Genomic DNA, 18,330 nt, shown 5'->3' with positions numbered 1-18,330 from the left:
GAAAAATACCATAAATTAAGGAATACAAAACTGCTTGGCCACCAATATGTCTGCAGTATGAAATGAGTAGGCCTTGCACTTCAACCTCCTGTTGAGTAACGCAAATTAGCCTCATGGAATTCGCTTCCACCACTTGGAGGGGCGCACGGTGATTCCTGGTGACGCGAGGTCACAGAGGATCTCCATAGCCCGTAGCACCGTGAATGAAGGCTTTATACACTTTGGAGCTAAGAGTGGGTGAGGAATGATCTAGCTCTATGGATGGATCCAAGGTGCCTCCCGACCCATTCGGCCAGGTTGAATATGTGATCGGCCCTTAACTTGCCAACTTAACCCTTGCCGTTGCTTGCTTACTTGGCAGTTTTGATTTCTCATATTTCGGCAGATTAACTCTTACTCTAAAGACCAACATACATTGATTGCTCTTGCAAAGTGACAAGGCACTTGGTGATGAAATCTGCTGGTGTATTGCATTTCATGAGAGGGTCCATTAAGATTCTCCACAAAATTGGTGCAGAGAGAGAGAGAGATTGCTTTATTTCTGTGACAATCTTTAACAGGGTTCCATTTGAGTTTGGAATTCCTTCAAGTGCTTGGTAGCCAATCAGCTTGCAGTAATAGATCATGGAATGACTTTTGGACTTTGTGGCCTTTTTTTTTTATTTAACGGTCAGGATATTCTGCATGCCATTTCACAACTTCGATACCTGTCATGCATTTTCACTCAGCACTTCCTTGAAGGTTTCTGTGTGATTTAAGTGGTTTTGTTCGTTAGTTTTCCCAAAGGAAAAACCAAACTTGGTCTATTAAACTGTTGCTTGAAGTATTCCCTGCAGAGCTTGTGATCACTTGTTCAAAGTCTCTGACTCACAGTTTGTGTTGCAGCTTCTGGGGCTCAGCTGAGTCAAAATAAGCTACTTTTCATGAAATATTGAATGAAAAAGGGCTTCCGGTTCCACGTTCCTTCACAGCCAGTGCCCTCTTCCCTGCTCTGACAGCGAAGGATCAGAATACCTGTTCTGGAATTTTCTTGCTTCGCAGTTTTTGTGAATTGATGGTGTTCATTTGCTGACTGACTGCAATAGGAACGAGAGGTTCGAAGAACTGCATCTTGAAGGCACTCAAGATGTACGCGAGCATCTCGAGTGTCTACATGCATGCTTTGTGCTGGGTTTGTGGGTCCTTGGTCATGTCATGTGCACTTGTGGGCCTCATTTATATCCGTTGCTGTGTTTCCTCCCATTCCTCTTTTCCTGTTCGCTTCATGAAAATAAATAAATAAATAAAATGATGCAAAGGCTGCTTTTGGTGGAGTGTTAAGCCAAAAGGTGGACACGATTTTATTTTTTAAAACATTAATATTTACCAACAAATGCATATAATAAGCTCAAATGAGATAAGAACCTCGTCCTCTTAATGATGACGTCATAAAAGCGAATATGACGTCATTGTGATGCATCAGGTTTGCGATAAATTATCTGTGCTAATTCCTGGCTTGATTCCCGCAAACAAAATTCAAACAGCTTGCCTAGTTTCGGAGATAATGGTATGGGCGATTTCCATTAGCGGTGATATTATGACGTCAACATTTTTTTCTCGGAAGAATTTCCAAAATCGGAGATGGTTACTGCCTGCGCGTGGGCTTTCTGCATATACATGGCAAGTTTCACGAAGATCCGATGAAAACTCTGGGTTGTGAAACAAAAAATGTCAAAAATAGGAATGACGTCAGAAAAATTGATATGACGTCATAGTGATGTATCATATGTGCGGTAATTCATCTCTGCTAATGCCCTGTTCGATTCCCGCAAACAGAATTCAAAAAGTTTGCCCAGTTTCGGAGATAATTTTTTCGGCGATTTCCATTAGCGGAGATATTTTGACGTCACAACTTTTTTTTCTAGGAGGAATTTTCAAAATCGGAGATCGTTACCGTCTGCGCAGGGAATTTTTACATATATATGCCAAGTTTCAGGAAGTTTCGATGAAAACTGTAGGCTGTGAAACAAAAAAGTCCACAAGAAGAAAATGAAGAACAACAACGTGAGTAAGACTTGGAGATCCTCCACAAGGATCTAAAAACATGGGGATTGTTCATTTACCGGACTCTTACAAAAATACGATGAGTGCATCATCAAGTTTAACATTCTAGACATGCAAAGAAACACGGTTCCTCTCGCTTTACGTGAAATAAGAGAAATGCAAATGGAGTGCAGAGTCAAAAGTCAGACAACATGTCTCCAAGGACCAGTGAACAAATTTCAATTTTCTTTCAATTTTGATCTTGCACTCAATTACCTGACTAGGCTGGGGATCAAACCCAGGACTCTGGTGAACCTATTCTCAAGGCGGAGTTGAGAAACTGTGCCTTTAAAAAAGCCTTCAGTAGGAAGGCAAAACCTGGTGTTGGCTTTGTGGTTCGGGTGGCTGGCTTTGGATCTTCAAGTCCTGAGTTTGAGCCCTGTCAGCCACTAAATGAACACCGGGTGGAATTGACTCAGCCTGTCATCCTTCTGAGGTTGGCAAAATGAGTACACCAGTGTACTGGTCTAGGGGCACAGCATCAGTGGCATCGTCACAGCCCAACGAAATGATAGCTATCTGGCAGGCAGCCAAGCTGCCATATGCAAGAACAGAACAGGATGAATGCAAATAAAGAAATAATGCTCCAAAGCAACTTCAGTAGAAATTCCTGAATTTTATATTTATCACAGACTTGTAGCAAACTAAAATATAATTTGTCAATAAAACGATAAATAAGGAATTAAATAATATATTTTAAATTAACAAGTGTAGGTTTAAATATCATAAAATCGTTATATTAATATTGCAACAAGCATTCCTTTGTAAAACTAGAAGGCCACTCGGTAGAGTGCACACCTCCGCCCCGTAATGCCTGATCCACGAGAACATATCGGGCCCAATACATTTTTGAACTAGAGGAGAAGCACTCGGTAGAGTGCAAAACCTCCGCCGCCAAAACTGCTAGGTTACTCAAGTGAACCTGATATCCTATTCATTCGATTTGACGTCAACAGTGCTCACAGAGTTATAGTTTGCAACTTTCCCTTTTACTTTTAACTTTTACATACTCAATTCATTCGTCATAACTGGATTCCTTGAGACAGAAATTGATTTTACGTGGGTATATCCACCTGAAGTTCCAAAATCAGCCGCAATGATAATTTTGGCATGTTTTTTTTGTTGGAAATCACTTATAACATGTAGAAATGCAAAAAAAAATCGAAATTTTGTTGAAAAAAAGTTGCAAAAATTTTTTTTTCTCTAACAATTTTTTTTGGGAGGGGGTGGAAATCACTTAAAACATGTAGAAATGCAAAAAAAAAAAATTCAAATATTTTTTCAAATTGGCCACCATAGCGGCCATATTGGATTTTGGACCAAGTCCAAAATGTAATGGCATGATCCTTGGACCATACCTAATCCCCCCACCAAGTTTCGTCGAAATCCGTCGAGGAGTTTTTCCGTAATACTGTTCACAAACAAACAAACAAACAAACAGAAAGGGGTGAAAACAGTAACCTCCATCTATCTTCGATGGCGGAGGTTAAATATCATGCGATATATCGTTTTTGTTGCGATCTCTGAATGGTGAAGAATCACTAACAAAATTCTCGTAGTTGGATCTTCACCAAAATCGAATCAATTCGTTGTGGTCACACACCCAACCTGTCCACCAAGTTTCGTCCGAATATGTCCACAACTTTATTTTTATATCATACTATATATTGGTTTAGCCATATCTCTCAATGGTGAAGAATCACTTAAAATTATCAGATCCAGATTCGGATCCGGATCTTCACTAAAGTAGAATCAATTCTTCCGTGAAACACACCCAACGTGTTCACCAAGTTTCATCTGAATCCATACATAACTTTTTGAGATATCGTGCTATATATCGATTTTGGCCCAATCTTTCAATGGTGAAGAATCACTTAAAAAATTGGAGTAGTCGGATCCGGATCCGAATCTTCACCAAAACTAATCAGTTCGTCCTTGAAACACACCCAACCTGTCCACAAAATTTCATCCGGATCCACCTAAAACTTTTTGAGATATCCTGTAGACAGACTAACAAGACAGCCAAACAAACAAACAGACAGAAAGAGGTGAAAACATAACCTCCTTCACCTTCGGTGACGGAAGTAATTATATTTGTTCACTTCTCAGCCTGGTGTTGGCTCAATGGTTATGGTGGCGGGCTTGGGATCCTCTGATCCTGAGTTCAAACCACACTCGGCAATTGAATTAATACCAGGTGGGGTTGACTCGACCTGTCATCCTTCTGAGGTTGACAAAATAAGTACCGGCTTGCTGGTATCCTGTGTCGGAGTGGCGACCCGTCCAGGATTGTACCCAATAGTCAAGGAGACTGCTAAGGCAGCACCAATGCTTTGCACAGAGTATGGTCCCAATGGATGGATGGATGATGGATGTTGTCCTAAAGATTTCAGGGTCTTGTGTTTGAACCCCTGTGTCCTACAATTAAATAATCACCAGGTGGGTTGGCTCAGCCTATCATCCTTCCGACATCAGCAAAATGAGTACCAGCTTACTCGTACTAGGGACACTGCATCAGTGGCGCAGCCCTGCTCCCAGCAATGATGCAACCATCAGCCACAGGCTACATACAGAAAAATAAGAAGTTCACTTCCAATTTTTCAAGCACCAAAAGAGGTCCTAACGAAGGCGACAGTTTTGGAAAAAATATAAAATTCAACATCATGAGTAACATCCCAGCATGACTTTCAAAGTTAACGAGTTAAGACCTGACTTGCTTGCAAGGAAATCAGCCAAATGCAGCTCGTTTAGCATTCCAAATAAGCTGCATATTCGGCAGAGCACACACACAGGTTCAGGCAGTCATTTCAGCTCAGAAACTACAAGATAGACATGACTGCAGGTGCCAACCGCTAAAATTGTCAATCTGTTTGCAAAGTGCTGCACGGTTGCTTTTGCCATTCGTTGATTTGCAGGCTTCAGTTCCTAAGTGACACATACAAACAGCAATATTACTAATAAAACAGAAAATCGTTTTCAATCAATACTTTATGACTGTCAGCTTATTTTGCAGGAGAGCTTAGAGGTTTGCTTTGAGCTCTCCAGCCTGGGTTCGAATCTCGACTCGGCTATAAACTGGCATCCTGGTATTTCGCAAGCAGAGTGAGGCATAAATGTGTGCGCCATCCCCCAATGGATGGTAAACTGGAGGACCAGGCTGCCAGCACCGGTTGGTGGTGGATGGTTTTTAGATAAAACTAGGCTTGGCTTTTAGGTAAAATGGAAGCATTACCCTCTCCTACCATCCCTTCCCCAAACTTGGTGTTGGCTTAGCACTTAGGGTCCTGAGTTTGAGCCCCATTGGCTGCTGAATTAACACCAGCAACACCAGTCATCATTATGAGGTCAATTAAATGAGTACCAGTGTTCTTCTTGAGGGGCACAGCATCAGCAGCACAGCTGCACTTCCAAGAAATGATAGCTACCCTGGCAACCAAGCCTCAATAATGAACAGAACAGAACCCCACCCTCCCTCCAAGGCAATATAATAATGTTTTGTGATCTATTTGCAAGAAAATTCCACCATAATCTTGTTAATTTATCCCAAGATTACAATATTCATCAGAGTTGATCCATTTGAAAGCATCTTCATAAAGAACCCTCAAAAAGGAAGTTGGGCATGATGTTGTAGTTGTTCTTCTTCTTCTTATTTTTATTACAAGAAATAAATCTTAGCACCTTCACATAAATATCACACAACAACCTTGTCGAATGTCAGAGGTATTCCCAGAGGAGACACACAGGGTCAGCGAGTAATCGGTATGGTTGATAAGACAGTATGAGACCCATAGGCTCTCTAAATTAAACAGACAGGTTAAATCAGAAATAAATGATGGTGCCGTGGATGTGCTGCTCTCAAATCCAACATGGCACGAGCGAAGCAATTTTCCAATGCACTGTGATAAGGCACACACTGGATCGATGGTTGGTAACTCTCGAGCTACCTTTTTTGAAAAGCACGTACTTGCACCTCTCATTGACTCCTTCACAAGTCGGTCATTTCATGATTTTTTGTTTTCAACACCAGTGAGTCCATGTGTCTTGGTAAGTCCGACTAACTCTATATTTGGACAAAATTACAGTGGTTCGTAAAGTGATAGTTTAATTGCAGTTATATAAAGTATAAACCTACATGCAGCAGCAGCAGCAGCAACAGAAACCAGAACTCGCCCTCATGATCATTCCATTCCGAGAGCTCATCTTCAAGTCTGCACCAACATCATACATAAGCTGTACTGCATAGCATTGCAGGCTACTCGTATGTCTTGGTCAACCAAAGTAATACAAGGAAAATGAAACATCGGAAAACTTCATTTAGGCCTTAGCTCTCATACGTCCCATTCCACTCCTGCTCTACTTCCTAATGCACTTGCACATTCCATCCCCCCACCCACTTCAAAAATTTAACATCGGAAATGAAAGTGAAATCAGACGTATCAAACTGATAAGAAAGCACATGATGATAAGAGAGTTAATAAATCAGGGTGGGAAAAGGAAAAAGAAAAGGGGAGATGGTTTACAGGTGAGCAAACACCTGCTTACTAAAGCAAAAAATAGGACCACGGGTCCTCAAGCTCACCTGGATCAGGAGTAACAATAACTCAACCACCCTCCCCCCAGCAGACCTCCAAAGTCCCAGATGTTTTTTTAATGCCATGAACACACTTTGGTACATCACGAGTGAAGAAGGTTGAAGGTTGTGGTCAAGTTTCATTGAAATTGTGCGTGTTGTTTTTTGAGAAATGAGCAAATGCCTAATTGGGGGTTCGACCCCTCCCCTTTCCCCATCATAGACCCCTTAATGAGTGCAGATTTTGATGCGGTCAATACTACTTCTTTAGGCATCAGATATGAAGCTTGTGACCAAGTTTCATCAAAATCGTATGTTTGCTTAAAGCAATAATGACTGAAGTGTTTACGGCCTCACTGAATCACTGACCAACGCACACAGTTCGGTCACATACGCATAAAAATGAAGCAGATGACTTGCTTTGTAAAGGTCGAAAAGAAAGACCAATGCAGACTGGATTATATTTTTGGGCAGTAATCTGAAAAACATTTATTTATCCCACGAATTTTTTTTTTTCATTTTATAAACTGCCTTTAATCGGTCCAGCTCTTCAGTATTTTCTCTCTTGCATGTGCTTGTTGGGTTATTCAGGGTGCTTTAGTGGCTTTCAATACATCAACCACTTCGTGAGGTGACAAGATTTGACCCGTCATTCCAAGTACCGTGATAAAAAAAAAAATTTACAAACAATATCAGAATGGCAATAAGAAAGCTTCAAAGCTTCGGAATGCATAATAAGAAAGCAAATTGAATTCAAGTACTGTATGTTGTCATAAATTTGTGTTTTTCATCCCCACTCTTTCATATCATGGGAGGATCTTTGTCCTAGTATTAATAAGTGTTCTTTGTTTAGTTTCTGTTGTTGATCAAAATTACATTCGACTTGGAACAGCTGTTATTTCTCTTGAGGACATGTCTGGCCTGATCTGATAAGATTGAGTGTGAGAAATGTTGATGATGATGCAGTTTTAGGTGAGAGATACACAAGATGGATTGCACTTGCCTTCCCAGTGGAGGTACAGAGTAGTAATTGCGAATTTGGTCAGGGTACCAGAAACACAATGACGTCCCATTTTCCGTAAAAGCGTCTTGGTCTCTTCGGTGCACACAAGTGATGCTTGCCGGTGAAACAACCAGGTTTCCATTCATTTGGGAAACACAGGGTATTCGATGATACAAATTCATGCCTGTGAATCATGAACGCATTCGTTTATATTATAGTCATAATATGTTATTCCTTCATGAATCGAAGCCAAACTAGAGAATTCAAAGAATAAAAAGCGAGACACGTACTGAGCAACATGTACTGGATATTCCCATATATTCCGCGGGCTGTTCAAAAAGTTCTACAAACAAAAAACTCACAAAGGTCAGGAATGGCAACCTTTAATCTAATATACGAGGGCCAGTCAATGAGTAACCATAAAATATAGTTACGAATTTGGAATTCGATTGCACAAAACATACAGGTTCCTTTAGTCAGCTATGTCGATCAATGCTTGTTCCCCAGATAGCTCACCTTCCATTGTTTAAATGTTCAGAAATCGATGAGATGCGCTGCGGATCGATTTAATAGTTAGGGAACGAACAATGAAGACGTCCCTCCCCCTCTTCTGCGAAAAGGAAGAAGAGCCCTTCCGTCCCGTGATTCATGACGTCAACAACTACCTCCCACCCATGATTGAGCGGGGGGGGTGGATCACGAGGGCATGAGTCACGCCGGGCGCGGGGGAGGGAGCAGAGAAGGATAAAGAGATCCTTTTTCTTTGTTTGGGTTCGTTCGGGTGGTTCAGTAGAGCCTCGGCTCGAGCTGCTCAGAGGATAAGGAAGAGATCCTCGAGTTGGTTCGTGTTCTGAGTTGGAGAAGGGAGTTGAGGGGCGTCGTTCAGCAGACCTTCAGGTCCTGTTTGGCTTGGGTTAGGGTCGAGGCCTTTGGAAGCTTTTTGCTTCTGCAGAGGAGTTGTTCAGTAGAGCTTCGGCCACTGCTTGACTCTGGTTAGGGTTGGAGGCTTTTGAAAGCTTTTTGCTTCAAGCTGCCTTGTTTGGAAGAGAGTTGAGCTGGTTACTCGGCTCGAGCTGCGAGTGGTGGCTTCTTCTTCGTGGTTCGTGGAGTTCTTTGTTCTCCGTTTGGTTCCCGGCTTGGTGCGACTCATCGACCTCTTCTTGGAGGTGGTTCCTCGGGGAAGCGACACAAACACCCCCCCCCCCCCGTGTCCCCAAATTACGAGCTTTATAAATTTTATTCCCAGCATGCAAAATGTTCAGCCAAGGCGAGTTGAGCCAGGTGGGTAGTGAGGTGGATGTAGAGTTAATGGAACCAGAGGCCCAGGACGAGATCACCATGCAGGACTCTGTTATGCAGGTTGACTATTCCCCGCAAATAAATGAAGAGTCCGAAATGGGCGCAAGGGCAGGTGCCGCGGTGTATAACACCCCCCCCCTCCCTCCGTCAAATTCCCTCCCCAGTCCCCAGCGAAGCCACGACCGACCGAGGCGATTCAGCTTTGTCGGGGTCGCCTGAAATCAACCGGTTAGGGGAAATGTTGATGAGGATGATGCAAGCGATGAGGGGCGATATACAAGCCACGAATGAGAAAATGGATGCAACGAAGGGTGAGATGCAAACACAGTGGGGTGAGATGCAAACACAGTGGGGTGAGATGCAGCGCATGGGGCGAAACCTCCAGGAAGGGCAGAAGGCAACAAGAATGGGCATAAGAGGAATCATGGTGGCGCCACGTGTTGGAGCGAACGAGCTAAGGGGGAGTGTGGATTGTGTCGGTACCTCGATGGAGACGGGCGAGGTCACAATAATAAGGGAGACATGTAGGGTGAGACTCGTGGAGGTGATTGAGAAAGTGACGGTGACAGAGAGGGAAAAATTAAATGGGGTGACTGAGACGTGAAGGGAGAGACACGTGGAGACGAAGGAAATAATAAAGGAGGTAGCGGTGACAACGACGGAGACGCAGGAAATAGAAATAACAGAGACACGGGAGATAGAGGAGAGAGGGGGTGAAGTGGACGACACAAAGGACGAACGCACACACATGGAGGTAGTGGGGGACAATGGGGTTGAGCTTGAGGAATGTGTTGGGACCCGATGCAAGCAGCAGGATACACTCCTTCAGGAACGAGGGGAGGGACTGTGCCCCCTTGGGGTGGATCGCGACGAGGAGAGTCCGGTCGAGCCTTGCGAGGTAGTGGGGGCGAGTGCTGTGAATGGGTGCACGTGGAGCATGGGGGATATGGAGACCCCGGGAGTGCTTAAGGTAGTGCAAATCCCCAGCGTGGTCGTCCCGGTGTGTGTGGTTACGAGTGTGGTGAAATGCGTGCTGGAAAGCACGCATTGTGTGAGTGAAACCCCGTGTGTAAGTATTATGGCGTGTGTAAGCAATTCCCCGTGTGCGAGTGAATCCCCATGTATGGAAGAAGCACGATGCGTGAGTGAAAAGGTGTTTAAGGGAGAAGTGCCGTGTGTGAAAGAAACCGTGTGTGAGGTCGCGGTATGAAAGAGAAATGGCGGTTGGTATGCGAGAGGGCACAACCGCGTGTCCGAGTGCCATGGTGGAGTGTGTGAGCATCAGGGCACGTGAGAATGTGTGCGTGAGAGTGCGACAAAGACGGTGCCTGACGAGGGACAAAGGCTGTGTAGCGGCCGTAGCTATTTTGGTAACCGTGCCGGATTAGCACAGCAGCGCGCACGGGGTCCGTGCCGTGCTTCGCACGAGGCCGCCACGTGCGCGCCTGCACGAGTGAAATCCGCTCTGGAAACGTCCGCGGTGGATACAAGCCGACCCCGCAGATGGACAAAAGGTAGGCTGGAAATGTGAATTTGATTCGGACAGGTTACGGACGGGCAGAGCACATGTGCTCACGTGGGGAACCCCTCAAAGCACGGGGCTTGCTTTGAGATGCGCAGTGACGTCGGCTGCATGGTTGAAATCCGGCAGAAGGGAATCCCTGCCGGATGTTACCATCCAAGGGGACGAGGTGCGCGAACAGCTGCCATGAGGTCACGGGCAGGTTGCGAATGGCCGCGCTGGTGTGCGCAGGAAAAAAAAAAGCAAGCCTCGCCACTTCGAGTGGACACGAGCCCCAGGCAGGGGGTGGAAGACCCCCCTGTTAGGGGGCACAGGAAGTACTAGTTAGGGGGATGGGTTAGAGTTAGTTGGACCGGCTTCATGGGGCAGGGACAAGGCCTCATGGTGCCCGTGGAATGGATTAGTGAGAGGGATTTCAGTTTAAATTTAGGAAATGGGAATTTTTGGATTTTTGGAGACATGGACAGACTGGAAATGTGTAGTGGAGATGTAGCTTAGCTACATAGAGGAAATGGAATATGCATTGATGTAAGGGATGACGAGGGAGCACGAGTTCGTCAGGGGATTTAGTTAGAAGAATGGCAGTATAGAGTGTTGGTGTGAGTTGCGAAATGGAAAGTGTGAGGAATGAGTGTGGGACAGTGGGCCCAAGTGTGTGAGTGGAGCAAATGTGGTATGCATGGTGCGATGACTGATTGGGGGGAGGAGTGATTCCCACCCAAGTGACCCCGGGGTCAGATTAATGTGAGCTAGTGGGTTATTCAAATTTATTAAAAGGAGGTCGCTTTGTTGGTATCGAGAGAAGGCACGAAACCCGTTTGGAGGGTGCAGGAGTTCATGGACCGGCTGGGAGCGTGGCTGTGGAAAGGTGAGTTTTGTTTAGTGGGCACCCCAGGCACCGGACTAGCCGGCCAGAGTAGGCCAAGGGCCCAAGAGGGGCTGGGTTAGTGTAGTGGGCACGGGCGACCCGTCGGAAATGGGACTCATAGTGCCAGAATGCCACGGGGGCAGTGTAGTGGGTACGGGCGACCCTCGAAAAGGGACCCGGGGCATCAACATGGCACGTGGGCATCGGAGGGGGGCAATGCCAGAGAGGGCAACCCCCCGTGTTCATAGGGAGCAGCTAGGCTCGGAGGCAGCCTGCGGGCCTGGGGGTGCCATGGTTAGAGTTCGGCAGAGGGGGAGTTCCTGCCAGTTGAGCCACGCTGCCCAGCCAGGAAATTGTGTGAGGGCAAAGATGAAAATTTGAGGGCAAGGCCCAAATTTATAATGGACACCAACACAGGGGACGGAAATCATGGTTTTTAGAACCGATAGTTTAAAAGTGTGAGGCGTTTTTGGAAAGCCCTGGGGTAGTTTCAGGTGTAATAAATCCTAGGATAGTTAGGAGATGTACCCCTTCGCACCATCCATCCCTTTGCTCGTTGTGGGCCGCTGGACTCACCTTGGTGGATCGCTGAACTCTGAGGAGGCCATTCTGAGGCTTCGTTGGGCCTCGAGACAGGACGCTAGTCTCTCCCTATTCCCCTCCAGAGAGGGACCGTAGGGGTTGGGAGTAGGCTCGGTTGATGAGATAGGTTAGAAGGACAAAGACGATAAAGGGGGTAAGGGAGACAATTATAAAAGGGAAATAGAAATAATAAAAATAAAGAGGGGCTCAATTTTGTTGTGTTTTGTGGCAAATTTAGGGAGTGGGTATTGACAGAGACAGGCAAAGGTGATAGAGTGGGGGGAGGGGGGAGGGGGGGGAGACAGTAGGCTCGGTCCGAGCCCGCCTTCAGAGCGGCCGGCACCACCGCACTCCCTCCAGACCTGTTGGAACCACACCAGAGGCCGGCCAGCTTCACCTGCCGGCCTGTTGTGCTGCAGCCGCCTGTTCTGCATGGGCTTACCTTGCCATGCCTAGTTGCCTGTCTCTGCCATGACCCCATGCCTGCTCGCTCTTGTTTGCATTTGCCCCTGTGTCCATCCATCACCATGTGCACCAGGACCATCCAGTTTTGCAAGGACTGCCCTGCAGGCAGCCCGTGCATCCATCATGCTCATTTGTGTTTTGCGACCATCTCCATCCATTCCCCTGCATCAATGAACTTTGAAATGACTTTTACCTTCTCCCCTTTCACAGATCACAAGTCCTGGGCCATGGTTAAGTAATGGAGAAGTCAAATGAAAATTGTAAATACGTGGAACCTCACCTGCATGTTTGTTTTAGCGCCGGCAATTTTAGTTAAGTTGTCCGAATGAGTCTGTGACAGTTTGTTTAGTTAGTCACGCAGCGCGTTAGGTTATTTATTTTTAGAACACGTATAAAGAAATGTCGCACTCAGGGATCCGAAGGTAGAACGTACTAGGGGAAAACTTACACATGCTGGTCACACGAAAATAACGACTTGGGACGAGTCTGTAAAAAGGGGAGGGGGTAGTGTTACGAATTTGGAATTCGATTGCACACAACATACAGGTTCCTTTAGTCAGCTATGTCGATAAGTGCTTGTTCTCCAGATAGCTCACCTTCCATTGTTTAAATGTTTAGAAATCGATTAGATGTGTTGCGGATCGATTTAATAGTTGGGGGCGAACAATGGAGACGTCCCTCCCCCTCTTCTGCGAAGAGGAAGAAGAGCCCTTCCATCCCATAATTCATGACGTCAACAACTCCCTCCCACCCGTGGTTGAGCGGGGGATGGATCACGAAGGCATGAGTCATGCCGGGCGCAGGGGAGGGGGGAGAAGGATAAAGAGGAGACCCTTTCTTCGTTCGTGATCGGAGTGTGTTGGAGAGTTGAGGGGAGTCGTTCAGCAGACCTTCGGGTCCTGTTTGGCTTGGGTTAGGGTTGAGGCCTTCGGAAGCTTTTTGTTTCTGCAGAGGAGTTGTTCAGCAGAGCTTCTTCATTTTTTCATTCTTCATTTTTTCCCCGCATCTCTTCCGCATGCGTTTTTCGTTGGGGGGGGGGAGGGGTGAGGTCATCGTCCGCTCTCTCCCGACGAATGCCAGGCTTCTTGCAACCGTGCTGAGGTGGAAACGTGGTGGTGGTTACGGTGGTTGGCGTTGTGGAGAATGTGGTTAGCATTGGGGAGAAGGTGGTTGGTGGTTGGCGTTGTGAAGGTGGTTGGTGGCTGGTGTTGTGGTTGGCATTGTGGATGGTGGTTGGCATTGTGGTTGGTCCAAAATAACGATAGCAAAAGAATAACAGCTAACTCAAAGATCACAGCCCTGATAACATGAATAAATCCCTTTAGACCACGGTGGGGAAATCTATCTGAACACACACTTAGCGATATAACTGAACTGAGGACCTTTATGGTGTTCTGCGAATTTCCACGGCCGTAACAATATGTTAGACTACTCGTGTGCCAAATTTGGTGCTTTCCTCACAAAATGCACAATTGTTATGCTAAGTTGCCCCCCTATACTTGTAGGAAAGGTCATGATTCGTTCTTTGGGTTGAGATCAGTTTTGAACTCATTTGCATAAACGTCTCGGCCACAATGGTCGCTCGACGTGCTGTATAGGTTAACCCTTTCATTCTGAAAAGTTAATTATATTACTGCACTGTACTCGCAGTCCTTCAGAAAAGTTAATCTCCTCCATTAAAGAGTTAATGGGCAGGAAAAACATCACCACGGAAATGACATCATGCAATCACTTTGATTGAATGCTTTGCAGAGGTCAACATAAGCTGCAAGCAGCCCCTGCCAAAACTCTCGTCTGCTTCAGTGAGGACCCGGGTGTAAAGTTAAAGGGATCTTTTATGGTATGTAGCCACAGCCTGACCAGCCGTTCCTTCTCAACCGTTTAATTTGAGTGCTTGCTTGAATGCTTAAGCCACTTTCCGAGCGCCCCACAGTCCATAGTGGTATAGTTCATGTCCTGACTGGGATGTACAGTCGGCAGTTTCTACAAGGTCGAGGCACATGATTTACAAAGGTTATATGGTTTCTCTTTGTGTGTTTCAAAGGAAAATATATTTGATAACTCCCAATTTCCGAGCCATTTGCCATATGAACTTGTTTTCAAAATTACAGAGCCAAATTTTTTAACACCCAACACATGACGTTTGGCAGCTGTTTATAAAGATTAATGTGTATGCACATCTCCCTGAAACGTCTATAATGCAACGTTGTTTTTATAATTTTTTTGTTGCAATTCCCCCAAAACAAGGGTGAAAGCTACTCAAGGTTTTTGGGTGGTATGCAGTCCATACTGTCATCAGTAATCACACTGACTCCAATCTTCCCACTCCCAAAGAATTGCTGATATCACCCAAGCACTAATAGTGTGTGTGAGTGTGTGTGTGTGTGTGTGTGTGTGTGTGTGTGTGTGTGTGTGTGTGTGTGTGTGTGTGTGTGTGTGTGTGTGTGTGTGTGTGTGTGTGTGTGTGTGTGTGTGTGTGTGTGTGTGTGCGCGCGCGCGCGCGCGTGCACGCGTGTGCGCTGTTAAGAAAGCATAACATTTTTCTCTTTGCGAACTCCCCTCCCCCCACCCATGTCTCTCTCTTTCTCTCTGTCCCATCCTCGCTCCACCCCCGCCCAATACAGAGGACTATTCTCCTACAAATCTCTCTCCCTCCTCTCTCCAGACTTGTCTGGGTGCTGATTATGTCTGGGCGGTGTTTTTCTCCGGTGGTGTTTGTCTCCGGATAGCGTAGCTCCGGATGCATCTGGATGGGAGTTTTCTCCGGACGTGTCCGAGCGGTGTTTGCCTCCGGATAGCTTAGCTACAATCGGGTCCAGGTGGTTTTTTTGTCTGGATGGGGATTCAGCTACGGACGGGAATTTGTCTCTGGACAGCTTGGCTCCGGACATGTCTGGGCAGTGTTCATCTCTGTTTATCTCTGGACATGTCTGGGTGATGTTTGTCTCCGAACATGTCCTGGGGGTGTTTTTGTCCGGATGGGAGTTTGTCTCCAGACGTTTCCGGGCAGTGTTCGTCTCCAGGCAGTATGTATAGTATGACAGGTAGAAAATGGATCTCAGACATTATTTTGTTTAAATCTTCAATGTTATTCTCTGCAGAAGCATTTTGGTGAGGGAGTATAAATCATAATTAACGATCGACAGCATATTTGCATTCCCTTTCCCACCCCTCCTCACTCTCCACTCCCTTTGTCTCTCCCCCACCCCTCCAAGCCTCCCTCCCTCCTCACTCCACCACCCCTCCTTGCTCATCTCTCTTTGTCCCCTCCACCTCGTCACTCTCCATCCTCTCTCTCCTCTCTCTCCCCATCCATATCCTCTCCCCCCCCCACCTTCAGTATTCCCTTGACAGTGAAACAACGGGTTGTAAAAATGAGCATAATTGATGCTGGATTATGGTTCAAGAAGTTGGGGATTTTTTGGGAAAAATGTTTTCACGGAAATCAATATAATTCATCAAATGAAACGTGGTAATGTTAAGTAATGTAAATATGTTTTGTTTTTTAAATCTCACATTTATACAACTGTAAATGTTAGCATCAATCACAATTAATACGTGTTTGCTGTGTAGAACGGATTCCATATGAACTTATCAGAAGCTGAGACAAACAGCCTTGTGAATTATCTGATGAGTATTCTTTGACCTGAAAACCACCCACACTGTATTTCAGAGGACAATACAAAGATATCATCAAACAATGTTTAACCAGCATTCGCAACTTAATGTGGCTTTATTGCATCAATTATAAGCAAGATAAACCACGTGGTCTGATTGTTTGAATTCAAAAGCTGATGGTGGAAGATAGGCTTCAACGTAAAACCCGATAGCTTCCGATGCTTACATCAGAATGATACAGAATGAGATGGCAACCCCATCCAGCTTTCATTCAATACTAGCAGGGGTGCCCAGAGTTTATCACTGCTGTTCTAATCTTGTTGGCATTTTGAAGAAATCAAATTTTGATTTTTTTTTTTGTTGGGGCCGAAACCACTTCCCCACACCCACGAAGGAATGGGGTCGGAGATCATTTAATATTACCTTTCAGATAGCGACAAACAAGAAGCATGATAGACCGATTTATAAACAATCCAACTTTTTTCAAAAACGTTTTTTCTTAAAACACTCGCCGGCACTCACGAATGAACCTCTGAAAGTTTGACGGAGATCCGTTTGTCCATCTCTGAGAAAAATGGCAACACAGACACACAAATGTCTTTCTTATAGTTATACAGCAAATGCCAACAAACAACACATTCTTAAGGGAGGGGTTAATTTCCCCAGCTATATACTTTTTACAGCCATTTTTCCCTGCTGAGCAGGGGTTAGCTTTTTGTGGGCTCCGTGCAATCATGGCTCTCTTCTTGAGGCAATGTTTTATGGCCGGATGCCTTTCCTGACGCTAACCCAGGTCACCTCTTACAACACACAGGGATATGGTACACCTATTTTAATCGGGGCATACACCGGGCCCAGTACACTGGTAATCATTTTGCCGACCTCGGAAGGATGACAGGCTAAGTCAACCCTTTGGTGTTAATTCAGTGGAAACGGGGCGCGAACTCAGGACCCAAGGATCCAAAGCCAGCCACCCAATCCACAAAGCAAACACCAGGCTAGTTTTATGATGAATAATTTGTCATACTTGCTTTCACAAGGTGACGATATGCAATGTACTGTTACATGGAGAAAATTGGGGTCTTTTCTCATGCACACTCATAGTATAACCACCAATTTACAACTCATTCCATGTAGTGGTTCAGGAATGTTAGGGAGGTGGTGTTGGGATCCTAGGATCCTGAGTTCAAATCCCAATGCTGTTGAATTATTACCAGGTAGGGGTGACTCTGCCTGTCATCCTTCCGAGGTCGGCAAAATGAGTGTCAGCTTGCTGGTATCCTGTGGCGGAGTGGCGACCCGTCCAAGATTGTGTCCACTAGCGAAGGAGCCTGCTGAGGCAGCACTAACCTTCTACACAGAGAATGGTCCCAATGGATGGATGTATGGTTTAGAAATGCATTCAAGTCAAACAAACAAACAGACACTTCTCAAATGATGCATATATATATATATATATATATATATATATATATATATATATATATATATATATATATATATATATATATATATATATATATATATATTGTTACGGCTGTGGAAATTCGCAGAACACCATATAGGTCCTTAGTTCAGTTATGCCAATAAGTCCGTGTTCAGTTAGATTTCCCCACTGTTGTTTAATGGGAATAATTTGTCACCCGGGCTGTGATCTTTGAGTTAGCCGTTATTCTTTGCTATCGTTATTTTGGACCAACCACCTCCACCACCAACATCTCTCTCAACAACCACTTCACAACAACCACCTCCACCACCAACATCGCTCTCATCAACCGCTTCACAACAACCACCACCACCACCAACATCGCTCTCAACAACCGCTTCAGACCAACCGCCTTTGCACCACCACAACCACACCTGCTCTCAACAAACCACGCCATCCTCACCACTTCGCCAGCAACCGTCAACATCTCCGCACCACAAGCATCGCCTCACCTTCATCTCCGAAACGACGCCATCTTTGCGCCAGCAGCGGTGAGATCCGATCAAACGGCATCACTGCAGGCGGAGGCAAGGGTTCTCTCACCGTGCAGTGTCGATGATTTCCACAACGTCCGCTTTCCATGCAGAGGTCAGAGGTCGGAGGCAAGGGTTCTCTCGCCATGCAGCGCCGATGATTTCCACAACGTCCGCTTTCCATGCAGAGGTCAGAGGTCAGAGGCAAGGGTTCTATTGCCGTGCAGCGCCGATGATTTCCACAACGTCCGTTTTCCGCGCAGAGGTCAGAGGTCGGAAGCAAGGGTTCTCTCTCCATGCAGCGCCGATGATTTCCACAACGTCCGCTTTCCGTGCAGAGATCGGAGGTCAGAGGTGAGGGA

General features: G+C 45.6%; 1 long non-coding RNA gene across 1 annotated transcript in view; it reads right to left on the bottom strand.

The window, feature by feature from the left end:
- LOC147032657 (uncharacterized) overlaps nucleotides 1–18,330 on the bottom strand; it is an 89,237-nt gene that overhangs the window by 48,492 nt on the left and 22,415 nt on the right. The window contains exon 4 of the long non-coding RNA XR_015055276.1: nucleotides 6,215–6,290. This is a non-coding gene — a long non-coding RNA (uncharacterized LOC147032657). The remainder of the gene's footprint in view (nucleotides 1–6,214; nucleotides 6,291–18,330) is intronic.

This window comes from Eptatretus burgeri, chromosome 2, assembly GCF_056783735.1.
Source record: "Eptatretus burgeri isolate ZD-2024b chromosome 2, Ebu_testis_v1, whole genome shotgun sequence".
In the NCBI taxonomy this organism is placed as follows: Eukaryota; Metazoa; Chordata; class Myxini; order Myxiniformes; family Myxinidae; genus Eptatretus; species Eptatretus burgeri.
Note: the sequence above shows the minus strand (reverse complement) of the source record. Positions and strands in the feature narration are given on the sequence as shown.